At 35.6% G+C, this 25,530-nt stretch overlaps 1 long non-coding RNA gene across 5 annotated transcripts in view; it reads left to right on the top strand.

Moving 5' to 3' along the window:
• LOC122217350 overlaps positions 1–25,530 on the top strand; it is a 452,982-nt gene that overhangs the window by 11,943 nt on the left and 415,509 nt on the right. For all 5 annotated transcript variants that reach the window (XR_006201428.1, XR_006201426.1, XR_006201427.1 and 2 more), the window contains exon 3: positions 18,157–18,276. This is a non-coding gene — a long non-coding RNA (uncharacterized LOC122217350). The remainder of the gene's footprint in view (positions 1–18,156; positions 18,277–25,530) is intronic.

Raw genomic sequence — 25,530 nt, forward strand, 5'->3', positions numbered from 1 at the left:
GAGCAGCAGGTACTTGTATTTGGGTGAGAAAGGTGGCCCTGTAGGTTGTTTCCTCTGTCAGTAGATTCGCCGTATCATCTCAGGATTTCTCAGATGCCTGCCGTGGTCCTTTTCTTGCTCTCAAATTTCTAGGATTCCTAAACACACAACTGGCTTTCCGACTCTGATCATGAGCATGTGGCTTGTGCCATGTTTCATTCCCTGTCACCTCCGAAGTGATTGTATTTCTTCTTCGTTTCATTATACTTCCAATCCTACGAGGTCCGAATTGGACTGGATCTGTGCTAGCAGTAATAGTTAAAAATGTGGATGTCGTTGTTTGGTTGCTGTTGAAATTGGCTATCATTTGTAACTTGCTGCAAGATAGGAATCGGATAAAATCAAAGCAGGGTATATGATGAATTTAATAATGTCTGATACTTGCAAATAAACTTAATTCATATATCAGGGGTTAGTTTCACAAGAAGATGTATAAACGCTCCACGGGAATACATCGTTAGGGACTTCACATTGTGGAGGTCAAAGGCCCAAACACATTTTGGACAGTTTTGGTGTTGCTGAAAACATAATCGAAGTCAGTGGCCCAGTTCCTGAAAAGCATTATTTTATCAGGGTTTTAAACAGGGCAGGAAAGAAGGAAAGATTTCAGAAGTGCTGAAAAGAAAATAATGAAGACTGACCTTGATTACGAGTGAAAAATCGATTCCTCAATTATGAGGAAAATTTGTTGTATGTTGGAGAATTATGTAGACCTAGCGTAATTATAAAGATTTTTTTAGCTGAGTTTTTGTTTGCTCCCAATGTAAACAAATATAATTTTAAAACTTAGTCTCTAGAAAATGCTTCATGTTGGACTTACCTATGTACATATTATGCTTTTCTTTACCTTCCCAAGAGAGTAAATACTTGAGAATAGAACTATGCCTTATATTTCATTGTAAGCGACTAGTCGCTTACTAGTCCCTATATTCATAATTTGAATGTAGTAGCTTTGAACAAACATCTGTTGGTTATAAAAATAAACTATTATTCCATGGGATTTGCCCCATTATTTGTTTTGCAAATATAATTGCAGACACACATATCTTTTGTTTTATTCCCTTACAATATTCGGTTTCTCCCTGCCATCACTACTTTGCTTTGTTACTTTATTTTATTTTATTTTATTTTGCTATTTTATTTTCTTTTGTGTTAGGAAGCTTTTCTAGTACTGGTCTCTATATTCTGAAATGGGATCATTTCTTTCTAACTTTAATGTGGCTTCCATTTTACTCCCATTCAAGTCAGAAAGATTCATATTATGTCATTTATTGCCACCGCACAATCCTTCGATAGATTGTGTGAACTCTTTTGAAAATGATACCTAAGTACTTTTTTACACATTTTGAGACATGGTTTTTAATAGTTTCTTGCTTAAAAGAATTATCCTCATATCTTCCAGAAAGTGCTAGAATTTATGGAAAGAGAAAAAGTGTAAGTCAGCCTGCAGGATGTGGAGACAGGAAATCTTGTTTTTATTTCCATCTCTGACATGTTGTGTGTTTCCACTGCTACAGAAAGAGGCATGATACAATGTATTCACGGCAGAAGTTACCATTCAATTTCTGTCCATGGCAGGAAGGGAAGCAGAAATTTTCCCTGAGTTTGAAGGTTCAGCTGTGATCTCACACAGCTATTATTTGGAATACAACAATGGTAAAAGATCCAAAAGGTGCTAGTGAAAACCAGAATTTTACTGCATGTATTTCCACAACAATTAGAGCAAGAAGGAGGCTGGGTTGGAGTACAGTCTTCTCATGGTTGACCTTGTGGCCACAATGATTTTACTGTACCCAAAATTTGAAAAGCAGTAGTTATGTTTACTGAATATGTGGTATGGAACATTTGAAAGTAGTGTCTTAAAACTCTGCTATTAATTTTATGAGATTTTAAGTTAGTTTCGATGTTTCAAATTTGCAAATTCATCATAGCATATAGAAAACTTGGCTCACTGAGGAGACTTTCTGCCCACGTGCTTCTAATGCCCACACAGAGAAAAAGAAATGGCATATGATAACAACAAGTATCTACTTTTGGTATAGTAAACTTACAAATGAACTGTGATCCACCGCAAGTGGCCCATTCAAATTATTGGTTAGCCATGTGGATGCATTTTAAGTAAGTCCTTAAATGGTAATAAAGAACAAAAGCATTTTAAATGAACAACTGTCTTAGTAATAGTTGGCGAGTAAGATTATAGCTAGTTCAGTGAAGTTTTGGTTGGTTTACTTTTTAAAAAGTGATAGGTGGCATCCCATATTGATTCACCTATGCATATTTTCCATGTCTTTCAATTACACTTCAGGCTCTCTTTCCTTTGGTTATTGATTGATTGATTTTTAATTTGACTATACTTTATAGGCAATGTTACATTAGTTTCAGATATGCAACTTAGTATTTGACAAGTTTACACATTATGCTGTGTTCACAGCAAGTATAGTCACCATCTGTCCCGTTACATCTCTGGTACAATATCATTGACTGTATTCCTTATGGTGTCCTTTTTATTCCCGTGGCTTATCACTCCATAGCTGGAGGCCTATATATCCCTTTCCCCTTTACCCATTTTGTCCAACTCCCCACCCCCTCCCCTCTGGCAACCATCTGTTTGTTCTCTGGTTTTATAGTTCTTATTGTGTTTCTGTGTATTCATTTTTTGTTAGATTCCATTTATGAGTGGAATCGTATGGTTTTTGTCTTTTTCAGGCTGACTTATTTCACTTAGCATAATACCCTCTAGGTCCATCCATGTTGCCTCAAGTAGAACAGCCTCATATTTTTATGGCTGTGTAATATTCCAGTGTTTTGTGTGTGTGTGTGTGTATGCGTGTATGTCACATTTTCCTTATCCATTCATATATTGATGGACATCCATCTATTGAGGACATGATGCCCCAATGTCTTGGCTGTTATTAATATCCTGCAGTAAACATGGGGGCACATATCTTTTCAAGTTAATGTTTTCATTTTCCTTGGGTAAATACCCAGTGCTAGAATTATTGGATTATATGGTATTTATTTTTTTAATTTTCTTAGAAATCTCCATACTGTTTCCCACAGTGGATGTACCAATTTACATTCCTACTAACAGTGCATGAGAGTTCCTTTTTCTCCATATCCTTGCCAACACTTGTTTCTTGTCTTTTTGATTTTAGCCATTCTGACATGTATGAGGTAGTATCCTATTGTGGTTTTGATTTGCATTTCCCTAATAATTAGTGATGTTGAGCATCTTTTCATGTGCCTCTTGGTCACCTCTCTTCTTTGGAAAAAATGACTCTTTAGTTCCTCTGCCTATTGTTTAATTAGATTGTTTCGTTTTATTTTTATTTTATTTTAGAGAGAGAGCATATGCATGTCACAGGGGGAGGAGCAGAGGGAGATAGGGGGAGAGAGAGAGAGAGAGAGAGAAATAATATCCCAAGCAGACTCTACATTCAGCATGAAGGCTGATGCATGGCTCAATCCCACAACCACAAGATCATGACCTGAGCTGAAATCAAGAGTCAGAGGCTTACTGTTTGAATCGCCAAGGTGTCCCTATTTGTTTTCATTTTTGGTGTTGAGTTGTAGAACTCCTTATCGGATATATCATTTGCAAATATCTTTTCCCATCCAGTAAGTTGTTGTTCTTGTTATCTTGATGATTTCCTTTGCTGTGCATGATTATTCTTTAAATTAATTCTAACACTGAACTGACATTATTGATATTATACTTTTTTTTTTTTTGGTGCAGTGGGTTTGATGATGAGTGTGATGTATTTGACATTATAAGTCGTATTTGATATTACTAAACTAATATTTATGTTTTAATACCACATCCAATTTTGAGAATAAAAACAAGTCATATTACTAGCTTTGAATTCAGACCATTAAAACTAATTTATGTGTAGGTTTTGAGTTCTTTGTAAACTACCCTCTTACATCACTTTGTTATGCAAAACTTATTAATTCTTATTTTTATACTTTGCATGAAGATAATATTTGATAATCTCTCATTAGTTATAGTTCAGAGAAGAGGTAGGATTTTGGGGTGCTTGGGTGGCTCAGTTGGTTAAGCGTCCAACTTCAGCTCGGGTCTTCATCTTGCAGTTCATGGGTTTGAACCCCGCGATGGGCTCTGTGCTGACAGCTCGGAGCCTGGAGCCTGCTTCAGATTCTGTGTCTCCCTCTCTGCCCCCCCACTTGTGCTCTGTTTCACTCTCTTGCTCTTTCAAAAATGAATAAATGTTAAAAAATTTAAAAAAGAAAAAAAAAAGAAAAGAGGTAGGGTTTTAAAAGATTATTCTTAATGAAATTAGAAATTATTCTAAACCTATGTTGGAAATGTCTGACCTATCCTTAAAATGGACACATTCAAGAAAATAAAATAATTAGTAGTAGTAAAAACAATAGAGTGCCTGGCACTATTGCTAACATCAGCCATTATGAAAGCACAGCTTACACTGTTTCCTCATTTCTAAGATGTCAATATCTGTAAAAGGTACCATCGATTTAACATCAGCTCTCCTGGGGAGGGGACAGAAATGGCTGGCAGGATTCTTTTGAAATCCATTGTAGGATGCATCCAAATTTAGGAAATGTTAAAATGTTAAGAAATGTTGGTATCTGAGAATTGAAGAAATGTGGTAATGTATCTGTGTGTTTACCATCTGTGATATTCCAAATGAAACCCACAATTTTGCAGTTGACAACTTTTCATCTGGTATGAACGTCCTGAAGCTATTACAGCTTTGCCGAGGTTGTTGTAAATGTGTCTGTAATAATGAATGGGTACAGCTTGATATCACTGATTGTGTGATCACTTTTCCCTCTGTAGTTAAGTTTGTAAATGCATGAAAGGCATTCTGAAGTATTTCACTATATAGTAACATCCTGTTTCTATGTCTGAAGAATGTCCTTTGGGATATAGGAAGTATAAACATTACTTGGAAGAAATGAAAATCATGAGAAGAGATAAATCGTTATAAAATGAATTACTCCTGACAGGGTTTGTCTCTTCAATAAAAGTTTGTCATGAGCAAACTTTTAGGTGTAAAGTGGAATCTGATATTGTGAAGTGGGTTTTATTTAAAGTTGCATTCTTGATATTTGACTTAGCATAACATAACTACGACAAAAAAAATGACATTATTAATAAAATAAACATGTTCATTAGGGTAAGGAGGCTTACAGGAATAAGAGAAATGGCTTTTTTTTTTTACAGGAAACAGGCCTACATTATCCATATTGCTTTTGCCTTGGTTGTAGTGTTTATACGATATTTATATAAAAGATTAAAACATCTGATAGTAATTCAAGGTTTACACATGATACCCATGTAACAGTTTCCAGACACAGAGAATTGTGCAACACATTCAATACTTACATTGGAATACGTACATCAATACACAGATATCTCCCCTGTCAGTACAAAATTGCCACCAGGCTATTATTTTGATCCTATGGACGGATGTAAAACAAGGAGAATGGGATGAATTGAAACGGTCTTTTTTTTTTTTTTTTTATTTATTTTTTTTTTTTTCAACGTTTATTTATTTTTGGGACAGAGAGAGACAGAGCATGAACGGGGGAGGGACAGAGAAAGAGGGAGACACAGAATTGGAAACAGGCTCCAGGCTCTGAGCCATCAGCCCAGAGCCCGACGCGGGGCTCGAACTCACGGACCGTGAGATCGTGACCTGGCTGAAGTCGGACGCTCAACCGACTGCGCCACCCAGGCGCCCCTGAAACGGTCTTAATGGAGTCTCTTATAGGTTTAATTAGGTATGCATCAGCTCAAAATACACCTGGACCATAAAAGAGGCATAATGAGTATCTGAACTAACAATTTGATGTTGTTGTTATTTTGTTGTTTTCAAACTTCTTCTGTGTATGTTGCTGTACATGGAAGTGAGTTGGAGGAAAGATCGTACCTGTTACTTGCAGTGGTTTCTTCTGGTGTGAGTCATGGTCATGTTTAGTGTGTGTGTGTGCGTGTGTGCGCGCACATGCGTGCACTACTATTTACAGTAGTGCAAATACTGTAAATAGATTTGGAAGTGTAAATCAGGAAGGTCACAGAAGCAAAAACCCAAAGCCCACATCTTATGGGCATTTAATTATAAAAGTATTTTTTTCAAAAATTGTTGTTATTTTGCAGATAACAATAATGTAGAAAGAAGTCATAAAAATGACAGAAAAATCCATTCACTTTTCATAGTTTTAGTAACTTGTTTTCTTATTCCCATGTACCTTCATTCCTTGTTTTATTTACATGTATTCTGTACATAGGATTCCTTCTAATGAGAATACAGTTTTTCATTCTACTTTTTTAACTTACTACTTTAAAGTGTAGGACACTTGGGGGCGCCTGGGTAGCTCCGTAGGTTAAGCATTTGACTTTGGCTCAGGTCATGAGTTCACGGTTTGTGGGTTCCAGACTAGTTTCAGGTTTTGTGCTGACAGGTCAGAGCCTGGAACCTGCTTTGGATTCTGTGTCTCCCTCTCTCCCTGCCCCTCTTCCACTCACACATGCACGTGCGCTTTCTCTCTCTCTCTCTCTCTCTCAAAAATAAATAAACATTAAAATTTTTTTTAAGTAGGACACTCATTTGATGACCCTTTGCAAAAGTGATATAGTGATAGAAGAGTCTTTAGTGATGAATTCAAAGATCTGTAAGCAACTAGACTATACAGTATATTTAGAACTATTTACATTGAATATCATAACACGGCAATGGAATTTAAAAAAATTATTTTCCTCCTTAAAAGCCATTGTAAATTTGCATCATATTTTAACTCTTTGCATTGATGTCATCATGTGTAACCAGGGTATTTTGCATTTGTGAACAAAAATATAAAGTGATGAAATCACAGTTATCAAAAACAAACAAAAACCAGATAACCAAAGCCAGAAAAGAAATAAAATATCATATGATGTAGTATTCAGACATAGGGAGGCACCAGTATAAGAAGTAGCAGAATGAAGAGGAGTGAACTAAGAATATATGTTGAGAATATTTCACTTTAGTTTAATTGTACTATATTCCCCCCAAAAACAAAGTTTTTCTTTATGTTTTAGCACTTTGTATCTACACGTTTCAGTTGAGAAACAAGGTAGATGATTCACCTATTTTGTCAATTTAAATTTTAAATTTCTTCTTGTTTCCTATTTAAATATGTCCTCAGTGTAAAGGTAGTGTTTGTGTGAATTGAGTTTATGTGTGTGAAACATGGCTATTTATTACTGTTATCACAAAATTTTGGTTAATCATGTTAAATAAAACCTATCCGTTTTGTAGTCAATGGCACTTTTCACGATTAAAATTATAATGAATTTGGTATAATGGAGTACTGACTTTTTAATAATTTCTCATTCTTTTAATTTCTAGATTTCTTCATTGTACGTCATATATAAATATATGTACATGTAGGGTTATGGTAATGGTCTAAAATATATTAATAGGAATCGTTTTGGTTTGAAATGCTGCTCAAAGGTGAAGTGTATGCAACTCTTTGATAAATATAAGCAGTTTTTTATTTCATTGTCCCAGGTGAAATGATCCAATTGCAAATCACAGAACTCTGTTTATACCTCAGTGACTAAGATAGATTTCTTTGAGTTTGCTTTTCTGTATGTTATGTAATGAAACGTTTCATGAATTCTAAATATAAGATGTATGTTTATTAAATTGTTTTTACCTCCCTGAGAATTATAATATCCTCACCCTCCCGGGCGCTAGTTTCCACTTATCAAGTAGATACATTAAATACTTCCCCTGTCAAATGTCATGATCAACAATGATAAAAAGAAATTAATTTGATAAAAGTAAGATAATAAGAAAACACAATGGAACCTTAAGATAGAATCCATAAATGTTAGAATAGAAATTAAATAAGAAATCAATTAACTACTAACAACCTATTTTTAAAAGAGGGAACTCTTTGTATCTATTTGCAATAAGTGTGGAATATTTTCATGGACAGTGATTGTATTTTCACAATATTAGAAAAAGTGGGAATACTTCTTTCCTAGTAAATTTTAAAGTGTGGAATTTATATTGTTAAAATTTTTAACTTACTCAAGAAAGAGGTAACAAACCTCTGCAGATCAGCAATTTCAAGAGTACTTCAGAGAATTATACCTAAAAATGATATCAGAAACTCTGAAGAATGTGTGTGATTTTCAGTCTTCCATCAACCCAGCATGGGATTATATTAGCCTCAGCATCTCATCTCAACTGAGAGTCTGGAGTGGAAAAGTAAACATTTAAGAATAGTGAGGAAAAATCTGAAAATGGGGGTAGAGAAAAAAAAATAGAGGAAACCAAAACAAAACCAAACAAAAACAAACCCAGAAAGCCAAGAATCTGGCTCTAGCATGTAGAGAGATTTAGTTTATATTCAAGACACCTTTACAAAACAACGGTCTATTTACTGGGGTAAGGGGGAGAAGGGAAAGAAACACACAATATTGAATCCCCAACTTGCAATTTAGTTCCAGAGAGCTTGAAAAAGTACAGCCTATGTTTATGTAATTTGTAAATTAGAATGCATACATACGCAAAAAATACATTTAAGTAAACATCTGAAGAAAACACATTGCTTATACAATTCAGAAATTATAAATTTAAAGTTACTACGATGGATTTGACTATTTAACATGTCAAACTTCTGAATGGACAGAAATCAGCGCATATAATAAACACATTTGAAGGACAAATGAAATTATACATGTGTCTGTATACACTCATAATATGTATAGCTATATATATATATATATATATATATATATATATATATATATGCATGTGTATGTAATAATAAGTGTTAATAGACCTAAATGTACATGTAACTCATGCAAAGCAATGAAAAAGTGTCCAATAACTTAAGAGAAATATAGGCAGAGGAGTACGGGTAAGAAAGTAAAACAATACAAAAAAAAACAGAAAGAACCAAATCGTTTGAAACCTCGAGCCTCAAAACATTAAGTAAAAACCATACAGTGATTGGTAATGATTTAAAACATAAGGTTGTATTTAGTGTCTTCAGGTAGATTAAGAAGGTTGGATTTTGTAATTCTTTATCCAGATTGGAAATACATACAAAGTTTCCGTATCTAATTCTACTAATAGGATTTGAAATGAGGAAAATATTGGATCAGTGTTCAAAGAAAAATATACAAGAGTGTTCATTTCAGTGATATTTTTAATACTCCTAAATCAGAAACAAATTTAGTGTCATTTTATGATAAAATATACATACTAAAAACAATCACGAGGTTAGTAAAACGGATTATGTAGATCAAACTTTGCTAAATGGGAATAACCAGGCTATCCTTTGTAGTGTAAAAAGACACATCATGAAATAGAAGGGTTGCATTTTTATAAACTAAGATTATTTAATATGATTATCTATGATATATGAGGGAATGTATCTGGAAAGTTATCAAAGTATAAGTCAGAGTATTGAGGGAGAGGATTTAAAAATATTTTTTAATGTTTATTTATTTTTGAGAGAGAAGAGAGAGAGAGAGAGAGAGAGAGAGAGAGAGAGAGAGAGATCACAAGTGGGGGAGGGGCAGAGAGAGACAGAGACACAGAATTCTGAAGCAAGATCCAGGCTCTGAGCTGTCAGCTTAGAGTTCAGTGCGGGGCTTGAACTCACAAACCATGAGATCATGACCTGAGCTGAAGTTGGACGCTTAACTGACCTGAACCGCTTAGGTGCCCCAGAGGGAGGGGATTTTTTTATTCAAAATATAAATCAAGGTGAGATGTTCAAGGGAGAGAGGTCATATTTTATAAGGTGATCAGGTCCCAGAGAGGAATATTTGAGCAGAGACTGATGAGAAGCTAGTTAGGACATAACGTTGAGAATGGTATATTGCTTGAAAAAGCAAGAAGCGAGTATAAAGGCTTTGTGTCAGAAACATGTTTGTTGTGATTTAGGTACAGAAGACAGATGTGAATGATAGGGAGATTTTTAAGCCAGGTAAAGTGAGGTCTACAATGCCATCACAAGGGAGCTTGAAAGTCATTGGATGGATTTAGCAGAAGGCTGTCATGATCCAGCTTGCCCTTATGGGTCCCTGTGGCTTAACACTGGACTTAGAGACAAAGACAGAAACAGTTCCTCATAGCTTTAGTAGGTTACTCTAATAATCCACCAGAGAGATAATGGTAGCTTATACCATGTTGATAGTTTTGAAAGTGATGAAAGCGACAGGCTTCTGGAGATATTCTGGATGTAGATTCCAAATGGAGTGCTGATTATTTTGATGTAGGGGATGAAGGAAAAACAAGAATAAGCCAATTTTAGCCCGAGTGGCTCTATTCTTAATTTTATTCAATATGCCTTGATTTAAATTCATATTTAGAAAGCCACACATGCCAAGTGTTACCATATTGAACAGAGCAACTCTAGACAATAAGGGTGAAAAGGGGACAGAAGTTGAGGGCTGTGTTTTTGGGCTGCGCCAAGTTCAGGGCTTAGACTCAGAAATAGGCAGACCAGGAGAAAAGCAGGAAGGAGTAGCAGGAGGGAGGGGCAGGAGCTAAGAGAGTGTGGCTCTACAGGTCCGGTGAAGATACAGGAGGGGACAGATCTACTGGGTCAAGTGCTGGCTGTAAGTTTTGTCAGATATGCATTTAACAAGGAGGAAAGACTTCGATCTTGAATGGTGTTTTGTGACTGGCATGTAGGGAATGATGCCTCATTTCATTCGGTTCAAGAAGGAATCCAGCCTTTTCTTTTGTGTGTATGGCTCCCATTCCTTCCTCATCAATTGGATTGCAAAGTCTTGAATGTATATTTCTCTGTCTTTTATGTTTTTATATGAATAATTGTCTGACAGAATATTTTTTTAATAATTTAAAGGGTTAGACATACCTGCTTTTTATTTTAAATGTCATTTTATTCTTAAAACTTTTTCATCATTTCTGAAGTACATGAATTAGTTAAAAAATGATCAAAAGCCAATTGTTCAATAAAATAAAAAAACACAACAAAATATTTAAACTGTAAAATGGAAGAAAAATAAGACTCCTGAATACTGGTTAGGGAGATTTGCAACCATGGTCCATACTTTAAAAAAAGGGTTTGTCAAACTCAGTACAATATTAATGTCATCTATACAATTAAAAATGATGCTAATCCACTACTGTTGATTAATGTCTAAAACCAACAATCATTCTCATAAGGGAAACGCTTTCTCTAATTGTTTGGAAGTGCCCTTAGGTTAAAAGACGCGGGGCGCCTGGGTGGCGCAGTCGGTTAAGCGTCCGACTTCAGCCAGGTCACGATCTCGCGGTCCGTGAGTTCGAGCCCCGCGTCAGGCTCTGGGCTGACAGCTCGGAGCCTGGAGCCTGTTTCCGATTCTGTGTCTCCCTCTCTCTCTGCCCCTCCCCCGTTCATGCTCTGTCTCTCTCTCTGTCCCAAAAATAAATAAAAAACGTTGAAAAAAAAAAATTTAAAAAAAAAAAAAAAAAAAAAAAAAGACGCAATAATGCCTATGATTACCCAGACAAAAGAAACAGCACTATCTAATTTTGTATTAGTATACATAAAGTAAAAGGTAAGATAGTGAATATGAGGATTCTATTGTGCAATCAAATTAAATGATGCAGATAAATATCACTTCCCAATTTCACATTTTCATATGTAAAGGCCATTTAAAATGGAAATTTTTCTGTGGGGAAAACTGACAAAAATTTCAAACATCACTTTATTCTTTTGACAAACTGCTTTTTCATTGTCTTTGTAAAAATGTTTATGTGGAGAATATTTTATTGAACGTAAAAGAAAGACATTATTTGAGTGAACTGTGGTTAACAGATAAATACCTACAGCACTGAGTGTAATGAAATAAGTATTTTTATCTCTTTCTGAAAGTAAACATTTGAAAAATTATGTATAATTGCTTACAGCAATACAGTTTCCAAAGCTCAATCAATTAAAGTGACAAAACTTTTATGAAGTATATTAAAACATTAACCAACAAACAGAGGTGGCCTATTTGGCAGAAAATGAAATACAGATGATGGGAAACTGCATGAAAATTGAAAACTATCCCCTCCCCCAAATCTCCAAAATCACAATTTACACATTTTTCTGACACAATATTAGTGACTGTACAAACAAGGGAAGATCATAGAAGGGTTCAAAACCACAAACACACTGCACACACACACACAGACACACACATACACACACACAATATTCTTCCCTCAAGTGGTTCTGATGTTCAGGTTAGCACCACTGCCTATGATTTGTGAAGCTGCTGAATTATTTTCTGTAGAGAATAAATTCATCTTCAACCAATTCCACATTTGGACAACTTTATCATTTCAGACCAATGTGCATTTGGCCTTTATGTCCTGTTCTCATTCTTGTCAGATACTTGTCAGTATCTTTACAGGCTGGTCCTTGCAAACAAATTTTTTGTGCTAATTTGGATATTAAACTGTAAATTTCAAGTCATCTCCTCCCCCATTTACAAAGGTTTTATCAATTACTGATTTATAAAAGATTAGATGAAAAGTATTTAAACTATCTGGCATAGATCTTAAAAAAAGTTAAAGATTCACATGAATAAGCCATGATTAACTTTGAAACTTCTAACTGAGGAAGTGACATCCTTCTTGAGTGTATAATTTGTGCATTCTTCCAAATTCTTAACCTATTACTTGATTATACCCGGAAGAAATAGGCAGATATTTTTACATTTTTCTTTTTTTCTGTGGCATCTGAAGTTTGTCAGCAAATCTCTACATCATTGACTGATATACTGCATTTGGCGAGAGCCAAGAGTTTTTGTAGTAATTGGCAGAAATGCTGTAAAATTATAAAGTAAACATACACACAAGCAAGAAACTATAGCAATGAAGAGCTTGCGGGCTGCCCTCCTATAAAATTAGTTGTAATTAATGGTCATGTAAAATATTCTGTATAGATTTTCAATGTGGGATGCTGATGTGAAAACAATGTGTATAGGATGAAGTTATTTGCACTGTGCAGAATTCAATCTGTATCAGCCTACCCACTTTCTTCCCACAGGTAGACACAGTTTATGCCATTTATTTGGTTTCACTTGAGAGAATAAATCTGATCTCTTACAGATATTTCCTGTCCAAATATAAATCTACCTCATGTGGACTAGTGCAGTGTTAATTAGACTCATTTATTTATTTTAACATGAATATCATTGGATTAGAGGGAATCATCTTACGGACTTAAATATTGATTTAAACTGCTCAATGTATAAACATGTTTACACACTTAAATTTTGTTTTACGTGTTCCGTAACATTTACTCTTGGAAAATCAGGAATTTTTAAAATATTATATAAATATATATATTTACATATATATTTATATTTTATATATAATATATAATATATAAATATATATATATTTACATATATATTTATATTTTATATTATATATATAATATTATATAAATATATATATTTACATATATATTTATATTTTATATCTATATATCTATATCTATATCTATATCTATATATATATATCATCCCTTGTATTTGTGGAAACCTCAAAAATGCAGAATTTATTTGAAGTATATTTATTTTCTGACAGTTGTATAAATATCTCATTTTTATTTCCCATGCATATTCTATAATGATTTAGTTCAGAAATTCAGTGCTAGCATGCTGACATCCATATCCTTATTATTGAACTTAATGTGAACATGATACTTCAGGGGACCTAATTTTTTTCAACCTATTCAGGATTTTTTATTACTATTTAAATAATCATTATATATCTATACATTATATTTTTAAAAACTGAAGTATTGCCTGGCATGTGTTATATTACATTTCTTACTCAGTTGGTTAAAAAAACATTTCATTTTCTGTCATAAATGGTTCAGTCACAAAATAATACAATTTAATGGAAAGGATACGGGATTAACATTGTCATGAACTGATTTGACTCTTGGTGACATGACTTTGAGAAAATTGCTTGGTGCCTCATTTTCCTAATAGGCAATGTGTGGTGTATAATGATACTTTTTAATTCATATACAAATGAAAAATCGATATACATTGTTGACCTGGCATCTAATTACTAATTAATAGATGTTAGTTACTGTTATTTTGTTGTTATTGTTATTATCATGCCAACTTGTGGATTTTGTGTTAGCCAAACATTTAGTGGCTCCTGTTTTGGATTTCCCAGGGTGAGACTGAGATGGACACTTTTCAAGGTAGCAGTGACGTCCCCTGAGGAGTCAGTAGGATGCTGGGGGAAAATGGATGGTATTCTCTGCATATTGAATCCCAAATTAGAAATCAGAATGCAGCGTTCATTTCTGACCATTATTTGTGGTTTTAGTGGTGGCTTGGTTCCCAGACATGCTTACCAAAATATAATGAATCCAAAATATAGATGCTTTAGTTGAATATTCTGGGAATTTAAATACCATTGAGAACAGTGTTATAAGCAGATGATATACTATGCCGAGATATCAGGCAGACAGCTTGCAAATATGTCTTGGAAATCTGATTGCATTCTTCCATGTGGAAGACTGACAATGTAATGCCTAGTGGGGAAAAAAAAAATCCCATCTCTTACATAACCCTCTCAACAACGACTTGTGCAAAAAGGCTAGGTTGAGTAGTAACTACACTAAAGCATCAAAAGATACATCAGAGCATGTTTGGTTTATAATGTTATTCGGAGCCTCGTTTGCTTTTATTTTCGATTTGGCTTGCCTTGTTTAGTTTTGGTCATAGAAGCAGATCTTTCAAATATGGCATAAGTGGGAAGTTTACATCCTGGCAAGAGCCTTGTTCTTTCTCAGCACATGGGATTTTCTTTCTTTCTTTCTTTCTTTCTTTCTTTCTTTCTTTCTTTCTTTCTCAGCACATGGAATTTTCAGGGCCATCTTGGTTGTTGGTGGCAAAGGAATTCAGGAGCCACTTGGGTTCCACCATTAGCCTTTCTCCTAGGGCAGCAATATGTTCACCAAGAACAGAAAAGGATTCTGAGGGGAAGACTCTTGCTAAAAGCAAAATAGACCTGACTTTCACCTATTGTTTTCCATAAGCTAAAAGACAGGGTCAGTGCGTAAGTCATGAGTGAGAATGTGAGGATACAAGGAAAGGGACATGGATGTTGAATGGAAGAATCACTGTCTTCTCCCCTCCACTTTTTATATGCTTGATACCAAGTTTATAATTTTGTATTCTCCAGCAAGTAGCCAGGTAGATTTTAAGGCCATTGTTAAAAAAAAAAAAAAATTAGTATAGTGATTTTACATGATGTTCCTCTGGTGGACCTTGGGAGTAAATATTTCCACCAGCGTGCCACTCAATGTTTATAAAACAGTTGACAACAACGTTGAAGTAGGATGGAAATATCAGGATGAAAATGGTTTCAAAATTGGTCAGGACTTGATTGTAATTTTGTGAAATGTTGGGTAATGAATGATATCCTTTTTCTAATAGCCCTCAATGTTTATTTCCCACTCCCTTAACATTTCTGATAGCTCTGTCATTGGTCTCTAAAAATCTTGAAAAGGAATCCTTGAGTAGATTCAACTTTGATATCATTAAATTTACCTACCTAGAATTTGTAAATTTTCCTGCTGACACAGAATATTGAACTTAATGGAAACCGAAACAGGAGACCCTGAAAAACAACACATATCTCAGTCACTGAGCGAGAAGAATTTCCATACAAACAAGGTTCACAAAACCTAATCAGTGAGGGATTAGTGGCCATCATCATTAGCAAATGCAGAAACACTTCATTTATTCATTTGCCCATTCATTCAATAGTTCAACAAATATTTATTTAGTTAGAGTATCATTGACCCATAATGTTACGTTAGTTTCAGGTGTACAATACAGTGATTTCTTGGATGATTTCTAACTTAAGGGGATTGACTCTGCATGGTCCTAATTGCATACATGAAAAAATTTAAAAAAAAATGAACAAACAAAAAAAGCAGAAACAGATCCATAAATACAGAAAACAAACTGGTGGCTGCCAGAACACAGAAAGGGGGGGAGATGGCCAAAATGGGTGAAGGGGAGTAGGAGGTCAGGCTTCTAGTAGTAGAATGAGTAAGTCACAGAGATGTAAGGTACAGCATAGGGAATATAGTCAGTGATACTGTAATAGTGTTGTCTGGTGACAGATGGGGTAGCATGACATAATGTATAGAGCTGTCCAATCACTATGTTGTACACCTGAAGCTAATGTAACATTGTGTGTCAGTGTACTTCAGCTTGAAAAAAGAAGTTACAGAAAGAGTTTTTTCAATGTGTTTTTAAAATTTATTTTGAGAAAGAAAGGAGAGAGAGAGCAAGCATGAGCAGGGGAGAGGCAGAGAGAGAGAGGGAGAGAGGGAGTCTCAAGCAGGCTCCACACTCCGCATGGAGCCCAACATGGGGCTCAATCCCAACAACCATGAGATCGTGACCTGAGCTGAAATCCAGAGTCCGATGCTTATTAACCAACCCAGCCACCCTGGGCACCCTGATAGACTTTTTTTTAAAGCAGTTATTGCCTGGGACATGATGAGATAATTGTTAAACTATTTATCAAAAATAAAATAGAAAAAATGTTAAGACAGAAGCTGCTAGAAAGAGTATGAGAGATGTAAATGAGATGTAACAGAGAAGTAACACATACATTAAAGGAGTTCATACAAAAGATATAAAAAGAACAATTGAAGTTATAAATGAGAATACTTCCGAATGAAATTCTTGAATCTGTGATCTTTATCTAGAAATTTTTGTGTAAAATTATTATCATTATAATAATTAATTATTATAATTATATATATATATATATAATATATATATTCAGTATATATATATATAATCAGTATAATAATATAACTGATTCTTAAAGTTTCTGGACAGCAGGGATTAACAGTTACGTGATCAGGAAGAGAAAAAAATGTCATGCATGAGAGGCAGAGATGATATTAAAAATCAAAGCAGACCTATTAACCAATCAGACAGGAAGTGGGTTATCCACGTACAAACCACTGCTGACTGACGTTAGTTAGTTAATTGTATTCAGAGTTAGAGATTTTGTCTGGGAGAGACAAGTCTTTTCACGATGTTTATTCTTCAGACTGTCTCCCCTCACAGTGACTGTCACGTTGGGTGACTTCTGTTGCTATTATTCTCTGTGACAATATCGAGGGCTCATAGGAAATGAATCTGTCATATTCTGACTTTGGGAGGCAGGGTTGAGAGTGTTATAGCATTTGTACCTAAAAGAGCTTTTATTTGTTTGTTTAATACCTAAAGCACTGTCTTTTGAAACTTTGTGGCTTTTATTAGTAGATATTAAGTTTATTCCATTAAGACAACTTAAAAAATATCAGTAGCCTTTAAGGAGTCTTTCCATTGGAAGCCCTTTTCACCAGAGTCTGTTGGTTTGGTTTTAACTGATGGGTAAGCTATGGGAAGCCTCCCTCTCACAAAGGTCTGTTCCTCTCCCTTGGCAGACTGTAGACCACTGAATGTGAAGATACCCATTCATGTTTTTTTTTTTTTTCCTCCAGAGCTTATTGGAAAACTCATGATTATTTTACAACTTTTTTAAACAATCTCTCACTCAATCTCATTCAGTGTTCGAATATATATTCCTTTTGTTAAACACAACTTGGATATTCATGACTTAATTGCATATAGAAGAGTAAAATCTACTCTGTATAACTCCTTCAACACTCAGAGTGAGTTGTACTCAGCAAAATACTCTATGTTGGTTTTATGAAAATCACTTAACTGGTAGAAAGAAAAAAGAATATATTTTCTACCTTCCTTAGTAATCTAAATATACTTATCTTGGATAGAAGTATATGTGGTTAAGATCACTTGGAGTTTGTAAAGATTCATTTCACATGTTACTGGGGAAGCAAAAAGTAATAGGTAGGATCGCTTAACACACATTTAATATAATTTTGGTGGACCTGATGATTTTTGCATCATATATAAATTTCATTTTAAAATTCTTCCTACTTATTCAGTGTTCAGAAACTTACTATATTCAGGAGTATATTCTAGCATTTTCTTACTGTTTTACAAATTACATAGAAATGATGCCACTGTATTTAACAGTGAGACATTTAACTTTTTTTTTCCAGACTTGAATGCAGCGATCATGTAAATTAGAGAAAGGAGATAAAAATAACTTCTGAAATATTCTTCTCAAGTGATATTTATTCTGGATGAAGCACTAAGATCGCTCATAGAGGTGTATCACTGTGAGTATTTTCTAATGAAATTAGAATGTTATTTTTTGTGTGTTTCAATAATGTCATATGTGCTACACTTTACCATAACTTAAGAATAACATATATAGATTAACAAAACACAGTAACATATAGTGTAGGAGCAGTAATAGGCAGAATACTGCAAAACTCCCGAAATACTTGCTGATAAGAGAAAAGCTCTTCATCTCTATAAATAAATAAATAAATGTTTGGGGTAAACCAAAGTGAAGGGAGGGACAACATATCAATTGTTTACCATGTCATGACGGTCTTTGCCAGAATATATTTAGTAGTGTGACAGTTTTCTGATGAGAAAGTAAAATAATTACAAATCTAGGCTGGGAAGAATGATAGTCTTACCACGAACAATCAATACATTATGAGTTATAAGATTACAAATATAACAAATGAGATACTTTTATAAGGCAGAATGCTTAAATGTTGGTGATATTTTTAAATCTATTGAACCATCAGTGATAATAGCCATGAGTTCAGTTTTTCAAATGCTTCATCTGTACCTTATTAAGTTATCAAATGCTCTTTACTCACCACATCTGCAGTTTAATCATACAGAACTATTACATTCGGACAGAATAAAAATGAACAAAACCTTGCAAAAACCTTGTCAATTGACCCGAGGGCTTGGTTTGGTCATACAAATGAAGATCTATACTTTCCACATAAAATTCCACAGCATCCTGCTGTAATTCGTGAGTAAGTGCTATTATGACTGGTAAAGAGGATGAAATGATAGCCATTTTGCTGGTAGACTACAGGTGGCCAGCTGAATCTCTTAGGTTGCGGTGTCTTTGATAGTTCCATGAATGACACAGAAAAACATAACCTCTGGGGGAGATTGTATTTAATAAGAAAACCTCCAGACAACTAAGCATTCTTGGGGTTTTAAAAGTCGCCTGTAGAATCTCTGGAGATACTCAGAGCTCACCAGCAGGGCCTTCCCATTGGTCAGGTCCGTGCACTACAGATAGCTACACATTTTAAATGTCACCCGGGAATAGAGTCAAATATGGCTTATGTTTTGACTTGTGTTATTGACCCCCAAAATAATTCAGATAACGAAAGGTCTTTTTAGATATCCTATGACATACTGACATTTTTCCCCCCTAAAACTGAACACATAGTTTGGGAAAATTCTTATGAATGTAACAATTTATATTTCATTTACTTGATCATAATTCCAGAGGTATTTCACCTAATAGAGTACCAGCTTAGATTTTCCACTTCAAATTTTGAAAATGTTATGCATAGTAAAGTTTAAGTCGTTCCAAGACTTGGGGTAATGGGTCTCCTTCCTATTTTAAATGGGTAAGTAAAAGTTTCGAATCAGTCTCAAGACTTGTTTCCTTTAGCTGAGTGTCATAATTTTTATTCTCTCATTATCTCATAAAAATATGTATTCACAATATGACTGAATAATAAAATTGATTTAAAGCCAAATACCCCTGGAGACAAAGTCACACTTATTAAACATGTTACTTATTCTACTAAAGAAGAAATTCAATTTTAATGTCTTTTAAAATACAATTTTTCGAGGCAGGGTCATAGAAAAGTTTTCATGAAAGTAAATATTCCTGTAAAAAGCAGACACTACTCTGAAGCAAATTATTTTTAATCAGTGTTGTTGGTTACTTGCATCTGAGAGAAATCTGTGAGTTGCTTTAAAACTATTAATCTTCTTCCATAATGTCCTAGACCATTTATCAGAGCCATGTTGTCAAATACAGATTTGCAGAAATAATGTTCAGTGTCATTTAAGACTAAGTGATATTCAAAACCATACGGTTGAACACACTTAAATGGTTTAACACCATGTTCAGTCTATAAAATTCCCTTTGATCTAATCATTTTATTATATTTTGTGTCAATGTAAGCATGTGTGTATTTTAATGACTATGATTAGAAGGATGAATATGTATAGAAGTTCCCGTCTACCAAGAAGGCAACCTGGTTTAAGAAATTCTTTTTATTAAGCAAAACGTATCAAGCCCTCTAGTGGTGTTGGTATATAAAATATTTCACTGAGATGTTTGCTTAATAAGAGCATTTGTTTGTGTTTGTTTGGCCTTCAAGTATAGGAATTTAACATTTCCTTGACATGAGGTTTTTGCAAATTCCCGTTTGCTCTATGTGGCAGATAATTTGTAGTATACTTGAGGTGTTTTTTCTAACTTTACCTTAGGATAAAATTTTTAAATGCATCGATATAAGACTGAAGTAATAAATAGCCCAGTAAGTGATAAATCACACTGTTTTGTATCAGTTGCTTTTGTCCTTAAGTCTAGTATTAAAAGGTACTTACAACGTTCCATTTGCATGATAGTCTGATAATAATAATAATGATAGTTTTTACGGGAAAAACTACATCATGTAAGAACTTAGGTCTTCGTTTAAGTAAACGACATGATGAAAGACTAACCGTGGCTTACTCTTCTTACACTTTCTTTGTAATTCTTACCGAGATCTTTCATACTATTTGAAGTCCAAAGGAAACAGTCTTATTCATACTTAGGGATGTTTCCATTGAGTTTTGTTTTTTTTGTTTTGGGGTTTTTTTGGCCTCTATGATAGAAGACCTGCACTTAGTATCTATAAAGTGTGTTTCAATTACTAAGGAACAGGTTTTGACTTCATGCCAACAGTATTTGTATTTCTTTCTTAAAAAAAAACAAAAGTTTGATGCATAGCCAGAGGAAACTGAGGAATACCAAGCAGTGGAAATGGAAAAATAATATGAAAAAGGCTGAGATGCAAAGATTAGTCTCAGAGATGGTCTTTTCTCAAAGATGAATTCCTTGAGGCCCTGTCTTTTATTTCAACTTTGTTTTAGACTCAGAAATTGGACCCAGAGTGGATCTGCTAAATGCAATTCTTTTCTTTCTTTTTTTCTTTCTTTTTTCTTTCTTTTTTCTTTCTCTTTCTTTCTTTCTTTCTTTCTTTCTTTTTCTTTTTCTTTCTTTCTTTCAAGCATATTTATTTATGTTGAGGAAGAGAGAGTGTATGTGAGTGCCAGTGGGAGAGGGGCAGAGAGAGAAGGAGAGAGGATCCCAAGCAGGCTCCACACTGTCAGTGCAGAGCCCAACTCGGGGCTCTGTCCCATGAACCATGAGATCACAATGTGAGCTGAAATCACGAGTTGGAGACTAAGTGACTGAGCCCCCCAGGTGCCCCGGAAAGTGCTGTACTAGGTTTCTTCATTCTTCCCTCACTTCTCATCTTCCTATGGTATCCATCACTGCGAGGTGAGAGTCTGCGTAATCCTGCCTTATCTGTCCCCACCAGTACTTGTTGGGCTGATGACCATTCTTTTGAAAATGTGTGCATTGTCCCTACTTCTCATCAAGAGATTCGTGCATGTGAATGTGTAGCCGGTGTCTTTTTTCTCCCTCTTTGTGCCCCCCTTGTTTTTAGAAGTCTCCAAATAAGACTGATTTAAAACGGGACAGTAAATCCTATTGGCCAATATATCTACTCTCCCTTTCTCTAAATCTAGACAAGTTTAAATCTATGTTGCTAGAGGCATATATTCTTAAATCTATAGCCTTCACTCTGAAATAAGTTCATTTAGAAACCTGACGAAGCTGATGTTTCCTACTTGCATGACCCAAACACATACATTTATACTTCTTTCAGATTATTCTAATCTTTTTCTCCAACCACGTGGTTTTGGAGTATCGCCATGATGGGTGATGTAGTGACAACACAAACACTAGCTCCAAAAAGGGAACAAAAAAACCAGAATATTCCGGAAGTTGGTATATTTCCAGAGTCAACCCTGTATAATATATAGCACTATGGAAGTTTGATTTTTGAACTAGGGGTCAGTAGAGCTTCGTCACCACCCATAACTGTGCCCTCAGGTCACATAGAATGCCAGGTTCATAATATATCCATGAACAAAGTATATTATGAAATATCTAAGCTATCTTGTAACCTAAGAGTGTCCTGTTTCTAAATCATAGAAGCACTCAAAGATATCTTCCTATAAAGTGAAGGGTAGCAAAATATCGTTTTCCAGGATATTTTCCCTACAAAATCTCCCACCTTTCTTAGTCTCTTCCTTACTTGTCAGGAGTTGGACTGAGCTGAAGAGAGCTGAACTGCCAGGTGTCTGAGTAGCCAATTAAGACAGTAAGCCAAAATGAAAGTAGCAGTCAAGCCTTTAATCACTTGCTGGGCTAATATAAGCAGGGAACCAATTTGGAGAAAGCCCTTACTCCCCCCTAATTCATTTTCCTTCATGGAACACACTGGTTGGGAATCAGGTGGATCAACACAGATGTGGGGCTCATTTATGCTGATTAGAGCTCTGGACAAAAGGCTTTTCTGGGTTTGTGGGCCAGGGTGCCAGGAAGTAAAGGAAGTAAGGATAGGAGTGGGAAGTTCCTGAGTCAGAGTGGAGAGACGTGGGTTCAAGGTTCCTCCATGAGGAAGTCTCAGCAGAGCTGCCTGAGGAAGGCCTCTGCCAAAGACCTCAGATAAAGAGGTTTGTAGCTGAAGGTATTTGGTCTAAGAATATGGACATGTGTAAGAGCAAGGCTGGCCGGTGGTCCTGAAACTCTCTACAGAGCAGTGCACGAGCTGTGCATCCTTTGAGGCAGGCCAGGGAATGCCTGCATAATTGCCCCTGATCAGGCCTGAAAAATCGCACATAGGGCTCAGGTCTGCAGTGAAACTTTTCACTGGTTATCATCTTACTTGCTTAGTTCCCCTGGAGTTTAAATCAGAGAGCAAAAGCCAATAAAATTGGTCTTTTATTTTGAACACTGCATCACATCATCTTATTCAATCAATTTCAATGTATAGAGGCCCCTGCTCTGGGCTTGGTGTGAGGTGCTAGTTACACTAAGACAAATCCCCAACTTCAAGGAGTGCGGTGTCTACTGGGGAGTCCAGGGGAGAATATTTATCCACTGTTGTAACAGTATTGTAGAGTGCCTAATATACGCCGGGCTTGCTCAAAATTCTCTGCTTTATCCTCACCACTACTCCATTACTTATGTACTATGGCTGTCTTCCATTTTGTGGATGTGAGGCAGCCATTAAGTAGGGTTAAGAGAGGTTAAGTAACCTGTCTGCTGGTAAGTGGTCAAGCCGAGTCTAGAGGCCACACACACTTAACCACTGCAGTTTGCTTTCTATTTAAAAATATCTCGAGGCCAGAGACGTGCATAAAAATGTGAGGAGGGGACTGAAGAGAGGCACTGAGGTTCCATGGGAAGTAGTCGAGTGGTAGGGAAATTGAGTGGACCAAGGATTGCAGTTGGGCGGGGGCTGGATTTGAAAGGTGCAAGGGACAGCAGGCGGAGGGACATGATGAGTGGTGAGGAGAATAGCAGTTTGGTGTCTCAGAGAATAAACAGTGAGCAATACAAAAGAGGCTGGCAAGGTAGGGAAGGGATGGATAGAGAAAAAGAGAAGAGCGTAAGGAGGTGTGCGATCAGAAGGACTTCACTCATTGTTTTATAGTGGGCGTTGGTGAAATAGAGTTAGGGAGAGGAGAGATGAGAGTGGCCTATATGTCTTTCCATTTTGGTTGGATGCTGCTGCCTCACACTGAGGTAATGATACAGGAAGAGGTTTATGAAAATCGTGTGTCTTGCTTTGAGGATCTTGAGTGTGTGCCTGTTGAACCCCTGGCTGAAGGTAGTTTGCAGACAGTTAAAAATGTGAGCCGATGATTGGAAGAGAAATGGAATCCCAGGGAGCACAATATCTAATGAGGAGGCAGAAAAATGGGAGCCTCAAAGGGAGGCCTCAAAGGGAGGGTCGGAAGCTATGACAGAGGAAGAGTCAGTAAATTCAGTATGGAATGAGTTTTAAAGAGACATCAGTGATGATGATGATGATGAGCTCACTGCAAAGGAGAGATCAATTAAGATCAAAGCTGACCTGATCTTTGCAACTGATAGGTCACAGCTGTCTGTGGTTTAGCAGGGGCAGGATTAGAGGAGCAGTGAGGCCAAGGCCGGGGGGGGGGCTAGATTGAAGAGTGAATATAAAGCGATGGGACAGAGGTCGTTTCCCTGCGAAGAGAAAGAGATGGTAGAATTAAGGTAGGCTTTCTTATTGTTTATAAACTTGTCCATTAGTTGGATTTTTTTTTTTAATGGGCGTGATAGGAAGCCTAGAAAGAACCGGGAAAGGCAAAGCACAAATCCCACCAGGGTCTAAGGCGGAGACGCAGGGCCAACTGGAGCACTTGATCTGTTGGACTTTGACAATGTCATGTAATCTCTCAATGCTTCGGTTTCCTCATCATTGAAATGTGGATAAAAATAATACCGGTCTAAGAGTGTGATTGTGAAGATTAGGTGTTATGATATATGTGCAAGTGATGGACAGCAAGACTTCATGATCATGTTTGCTGTTATTTTGGGGAAACTAGTTGACCTCAATAATGAAGAGACCTATAAATGAGCACATCCTCCCAGACTAGAATAAAGAGGAAATGACTGACATTTCTTTAGGCAATTTTGTAAATATGACGCTCAGGGGGATAAGGCCTTAATAGCCCAATGCTGTTAGCAGTTACCCCTTTTCTTAAAGCAAAACTAAGAGTAGAAGTCAGGACCTCTTCTGGCCTAAAATTATAAACATCTGGTCAATTGAAAGATGTTTCGTATTAAGACCCCTTTTATCCTAAAACTATAAGCATATGTTTGGGAATATTTTTCTGTTAACATTGTATGATACATCTTGCTTTTTGTAGGTGAGGTGGGAATCTTCTATTCAGATTTAACATATGTCTTGTATTCTTTCTTTAGCACAGGCCAATAACTACTATGACCCTTTAAGTAATGATAGAAAACCCTTCTAATACAACTACCTACAGAGAGGAAAATCATCATGCCCTCTTCCATGTACTTAGGAAAAGGAGTTTAAAAACTCTTTTTGTGAACAGTGCTAAATTGATTTAAATATATTTTAGAAATATTCTATTTGAGAATACATTGATAATTGGAATCACCTTACAGTTTCCCCATCAACTTTGGTTATTATCTTTTCTCTGTGGGCGAGTCACATATTTAGATACAACCAAAAAGTAATTTGTTGTGAGCCTGAACGGGAGTAATCAAGCTAGGGAATAAAAAGGTAATGTTAAAGTAACAGAACCGATATTCTTGTATATATTTATAAAAGGACATTTTCTTGCAGAGTATGTGTGTATGTATGAATCATATGTCTTTTATTGGGATTTCTATATGCAATCCTATCACTTGTTCT

This window comes from Panthera leo, chromosome B1, assembly GCF_018350215.1.
Source record: "Panthera leo isolate Ple1 chromosome B1, P.leo_Ple1_pat1.1, whole genome shotgun sequence".
Lineage (NCBI taxonomy): Eukaryota > Metazoa > Chordata > Mammalia > Carnivora > Felidae > Panthera > Panthera leo.